This window comes from Saccopteryx leptura, chromosome 5 (genome assembly GCF_036850995.1).
Source record: "Saccopteryx leptura isolate mSacLep1 chromosome 5, mSacLep1_pri_phased_curated, whole genome shotgun sequence".
Lineage (NCBI taxonomy): Eukaryota > Metazoa > Chordata > Mammalia > Chiroptera > Emballonuridae > Saccopteryx > Saccopteryx leptura.
In genome coordinates, this window is record NC_089507.1 from 202,086,736 (window position 1) to 202,092,336 (window position 5,601).

At 53.6% G+C, this 5,601-nt stretch overlaps 1 long non-coding RNA gene across 1 annotated transcript; it reads right to left on the reverse strand.

The window, feature by feature from the left end:
• Positions 1 to 1,275: 1,275 nt before the first annotated feature.
• On the reverse strand, positions 1,276 to 3,862 carry LOC136407031 (uncharacterized). The gene is made up of 3 exons (XR_010751758.1): positions 3,727 to 3,862; positions 3,067 to 3,200; positions 1,276 to 2,099 (listed from the first exon to the last, which is right to left on the reverse strand). It is a non-coding gene; the product is annotated as an uncharacterized lncRNA (long non-coding RNA).
• Positions 3,863 to 5,601: the final 1,739 nt, after the last annotated feature.

Below are 5,601 nucleotides of genomic sequence, written 5' to 3' on the forward strand. Positions count from 1 at the left end.
GATAAATAGGGACAGACAGGAACAGAGAGAGATGAGAAGCATCAATTAGTTTTTCATTTTGACACCTTAGTTCATTGATTGCTTTCTCATATGTGCCCTGACCGTGGGCCTTCAGCAGACGGAGTAACCCCTTGCTGGAGCCAGCAACCTTGGGCTCAAGCTGGTGAGCCTTGCTCAAACCAGATGAGCCCAAACTGGCGACCTCGGGGTCTCGAACCTGGGTCCTCTGCATCCCAGTCCGATGCTCTATCCACTGCGCCACCGCCTGGTCAGGCTATTGTTACATATTCATACATTCATCCATCCAACAAATATTCATTGAGCATCTACTATGTGCCAGGCACTGTTCTGCATACCGCATACCTGGTTTCCATCTACAGCAGTGAACAAGACAGACGTAAGTCCCTGCCTTCATGGAACCATCATGCTGGGGAGAAGACGTGGCTAGACAGTGAACAAGAAAATAAGTGAGTCCCAGGTGTGCGAAGGGCTGTGAAGGCACCGGGTGATGGAGTTGAGAGTAAGTAAAGCACAGGTTGGGAAGGTGATGATTCATCTGGAATTTATAAGAATAGCGCCAGTTATGACAAGAACAGGGGAAAGACAGTTACGGGAAGAGGGGAGAGCAAGTGCAAAGGTCCTGAGGCAAGAAAAAACTTGTTGTGTTAGACTGAAAGGAAGCCAGCGAGTATAAAGGGGAGGGCAGGAGACAAAGACAGGAGACAAAGACGGGACCTTGCAGGCTATGGTGAGGATGTTGGAAGGGCAGCCAGAGGCCAAGGGAATATTTCAGCAGGTGAGTGACTTGTTTTGATTTAAGTTCCCTCTGGCTGTTGTGAGAAGTAAATGTGGCAACATTAGCAGGGAGGCCATAGGTGATGTCTGGCTAGACAAGAGTGCTGGCACTGGAATTAGACAAAAGCGGACAGTTCAGGACATAATTTGGAGCTGCGGTGATGGAAATGGAGGCATTCAAGAGCAATGCCTAACCTTGGAGCCTGAGCTGTTAGGAGGTGTTACGAGGAGCGAAGACTAGAGGTTAGGGGTGGGGGGAGGAATAAGCATTTGGGGAAATCAAGATGTCTTTTTAGGATGTTTCCAGTAGGCGATGAGATATTCAGGTCCAGAAGCCAGGAGAGAGGTCAGAATGCTGATGGGAATGCAGGGTTCATCAACCACATTTATTTACAGCCACAGAGTGAGTGGGGTTGCCAAGGTTGTGGCGGGGGTGGGGTGGTGGTCCGAAGATGGAGCTCAGTGGGAACATTGCTCAGAGGGGACCCCGAGCACAGGATGCCACGTGACTGGACTTGGCAGCAAGGATTGTGACATCAGGAGCCATGTGGCGACACACCGGGTGGGAGCCTGGTTGGAGGACACTGCGGAGGGGGTAGGATGAGCAGTGGGTCAGGGCGGGTGCACCTGCCCACCAGTGAGACCGTGGGACTGAGTGCAGGGACAGGGCACCTGTGGGAAGATGATGGAGTCAACGGAGGACATGTTCACACAAGAGTTCCTGAGAGGAGAAACAGGCTGTACAAAGAGGCGATTGCTGGAAAAATGTCCCTGAGGGGGCAGGAAGGAAGAGATGAACCAGCCCCCTTGTCCTCTGGGTGTCACCAGCCGGATCTGCTCTCTCCCCATGTGACCTTCAGCACGTCACAGGGACGCTTGAGGCCTCCATTTTCACATCTCCAAATGGGCCTACCAGGCCCAAGACAACGGGTATGTCGTGGTGGGTTTGTCCTGGGTTGGATAGGTCTCTGGGACAGAGCAGGCTCCGGCAGGGCGGCAGTTTTGATGGCTAGCATCTCAGTTTGTGATTGTCTTGAACTGTCCCCAGGGAGGCCACCAGGCTCCACCAGCCCCCCCCCCCCCCACTCGTGCTCCAAGGGTCACAACCAGGCCTGGCTGGCCCCTGCAGGCTCAGTCCAGATGGCAGTGCTGTTTTGAGGGGAGAAGGAAAGCTGACAATTGGAGGGGCTGCCAGGCTGGCTCCGCGGGGCGCTGCGATGAGGTGGGCCTGCGTTTGATCCTGGCTTGGGCAGGCTGAGCCAGCACTCTGCCTTCCTCATCTGCAAATTCACCACCATTGCCTGCTATGAGAATTAAATGAGATGCGAGCTATAAAATCTTCCCTCCCTCCCTCCCCTTTACCTTGCTCTCTCTTACAGAAGCCAAGCTCTGCTGCTAGTCTCCCTCTTCTTGGGTCATGTTATCGGGGTGGGGCCTGGGCCCTGTGGTGCTGATGAGGCAGCCCCAGCCTCTGCCCCACCCACAGGAGTCTGGGCATGTGGGCCCACAGGGTCTCCTCCCTGCCTGCGTTACCCATCTTGCCCTGCGGCCCTCCCGCCGGGGCCCAGAGTCAGTCAGCACTTGGCCAGGACTCCACACAGCACAGAGTGGTGTTGTGGGGGTGCATGCAAACTTGGAGGCTGGGCCCCATAACACGCTCATTGTGGGTTCAGAGACAGCGGAGGCTTGCCCGAGGCCACACAGCAAGGGGAGGAGGGCAGATCGGGTGGCAGCTTGCCACACAGCCCCCTGTGGGGCACTCAGCCCAGGTGGCAGTGGCCAGAGCTGCCGGGGGTAGAAAGGGCGTGGATGCACTAAGCAGCTGCTGGGGCAGAATGCCAGGACTGACCCTGGGAGGGACTCCTCCCCAGGGCGGCTCCTGGCTGCTCCGGGCCCCCCTGTGACTCCGGGGACCTCGAGTCCAACAGGCATCTTTCAATTCACTTCAGCCTTGTGGGTCCCAGAGACACGCAGACTGGGGCTGAATCCTGGCTCTGCCTCTGAGTAGCTGTGTGACCTAAGGTAAACTTTTAGAACTCTGAAGCCTCAGTTTCCCTGTCTAAAATGGGGGTGATAATAATAGTTAAGCCCTCTGATTAAGAGGATTTAAAATACAAATAAGATCAAGCCATTCCCCTGCTCAAAACGCTCCAGAGATGCCCACTGCACTTGGGAGCAAGTCGTGTTGCAGGGCCCTTCTCTTCCTTATTTTCTCTGCTCCGGCCACTCGGGCGTCCTCCCGCTCCTCCATGTCCCTGAGCCCCCTCCTACCTCAGGACATTTGCCCATGCTGGCCGCTCTGCCTGGCATCCCGCTTCTTCAGCTGTTCCCACCCCTGTTCCTTTAGCTCACCGCCTCACTGCCACACACTCCTGTTTTATTCACTCCATAGCACTGAACACCATCTGAAAGAATCATATTTATTTTTTACCTGTTCCTTATCTGCCCCCAAAATGAGAGCTCCACAAACACAGAGACTGGATCTGTTTAGTTCTTGGCTCGTCTCAAAACCTAGCACATAGTAGGCACACAACAAATATTAACTACTGTATTTTTTCCAAAATGATTTCTAAGACCCTCGAGGTACCTAGAGCTACGTGGGTGAATTGCCGGCATGATAAGGCCCAACTCTCGGCGGCTGGTTGCTTCCTCACCCACTATGTCATTTATTCATTCGGAACCGTTTTCCTGAGCGCCTACTATGTGGCAGGCTCAGGCTGGGCGCTGGCGGTGCAGCTGTGTAGTGGGGGACTCGAGTCGTGCCTCCTTATCGCCCCAGCCAAAGTCCACATTGTTTATCTGAGCGTGTCCACTCTCCCTTATCTGGGTCCAGCCGGCCTCTCCAGCAGGACCTCTCAGGGTGCCATGGCCACCGCTGCCACCACTGTGCTGTAATCCACTCCCAGGGACTCTGCTCTTACCCACCCTCACCTGTGGCCAAGCTTGTAAACGTGTCCCTGCGAAGACACAGGGTCACCGATACGCCTCCTGTCCCTTCCGGGTCCTGTCACATTCCCCTTGTCCTCCCGGCTCCTGTGAGCTTCCTCAGATCTGTCATCAGATTGGCCCGCAGCCTGTCAGCCGTTCTTCCTATGAACTTCCTCTTGTCAGGACCACACACCCACCGCAGGGCCTAGTAGGGATGGTATTATCGCTGTTTCACAGAAAAAGGCACCAAGGCACAGAGAGGTTTAATAACTTGCCCAAGGTCACACCGCGAATAAATGGGGAAGCCTGGGTTGCACCTAGGGCTTCTCTCCCCCGTGCAGTGGATGAACTTGACTTTCGGTATTCCACTGTCATGAAGGGTTCCCTGGCCATCATCAGGGGCCTGCTCTGACTGGCTGTGATCCCTGCTGGTGCTCGGTCCTCTAGGCTGTGAGCCCTAGAGGAGAGCAGACTGGGGCACACAGTAGGTGCTCAGTAAATGAACACAGTTAAATGGACACCAAGGCAGGGGCTCTGATAGCTCCTGGGCGATTTTTCTCTCCAGGGGACCACTTGGCAATGTCCGAAGACAATTTTGGTTGTCACACTGAGGGGTGGAGGTGAGCTGCTGACATGGAGTGAGTGGAGGCCACAGATGCTCCCAAATGACCTACAATGCACAGGACAGCCCCAACCCCATAGAATGATCCTGTCCAAACGTTTCCAGTTAAGATCCTGACCTGGAGGTGTGTCCCCTGCCTATCGCCTCCACTCAGCCCCCTGTGCGATGGCGCCATCTGGTGGCCAACCTGGACACTGAGGCAATCCTTGACTTCCGAAATGATCCCTCCAGTATTCATGTGATAATTGGCAACGTCAGCAGCGATCGCCAGCTGGCTCAGCGCTCACTGCGTGCCAGGTCAACGCGAGATGTCTTACTCAGATAAGTCTAAATGCCACATCCACACTAACAGGCAACTCAGAGAATTTGAACTCCTGATCTTGCCTCCCAAACCCCTCCCCAGCCTGTTCCACCTTCCCAAGCAACCTGTGTTCACCCCTTTGTTCACCCCCTGCTCAGACCCCCCTCAATGGCTCCCACCTCATTTACAGTGAAAGCCAAAGTCCCTAAACAGCCCACAAGGCCCTCAATCCACTATTAAAAATAGAAACACACTCCAGCCTTCCTTTTCCTCTTTCTGCATTCTGTTCTTTATATACAGCAAGACACCAAGTGACATATATTTTACTCATTTATCTTGCTTCTTACCCGTCTCCTCTATGTTTGTTTGATCACTGCTCTCTTCCCAGCATCCAACACTGTGTCTGGCACATAGTAGCTGCTCAATTTGTTGAATAAATTGATAGCTGACCCTGTACAACACCCCAGCCTCACACTAGCACTTTGTGGGTTCTAGTCCTACCTCTACCACCAAGGATGTGCCACACGGGACAGGTTAGTTAACCTCTCTGGTCCTCAGCTTCCTAACAGGAATTAAAAATAGTACTCACCTCATTGAGTTTTAAGGGCACTAAATGGGTTAAAACACAAGTGTTTAGAACAGTATGTGGTGTCTAATATGTGCTCAGTAGGGTCAGTGCCTTACTTTAGTCACCTTTCCCAGCCTTTTTCCTCCCACACGCTTTCACTTGTTAAGCCCCTGGAGGGGAGGGTCCTTGTCTCAGTCATCTTTAGTCTTTTGCACATTATTAAATGCTGGTGTTACGGGAAGGACCTTGGTGGTTGAGGAGTGCTTCCTGTTCTCCGCGCGCTGCGTGGCAGGCTCTCCTACCCCAGTTTACTGCTGATGAAACTTAGGTTTCTGTTGACTGTCCTTCTAGGTTAGTCAAGTGACTTCCTTCCAGCCAGCTCTGGGA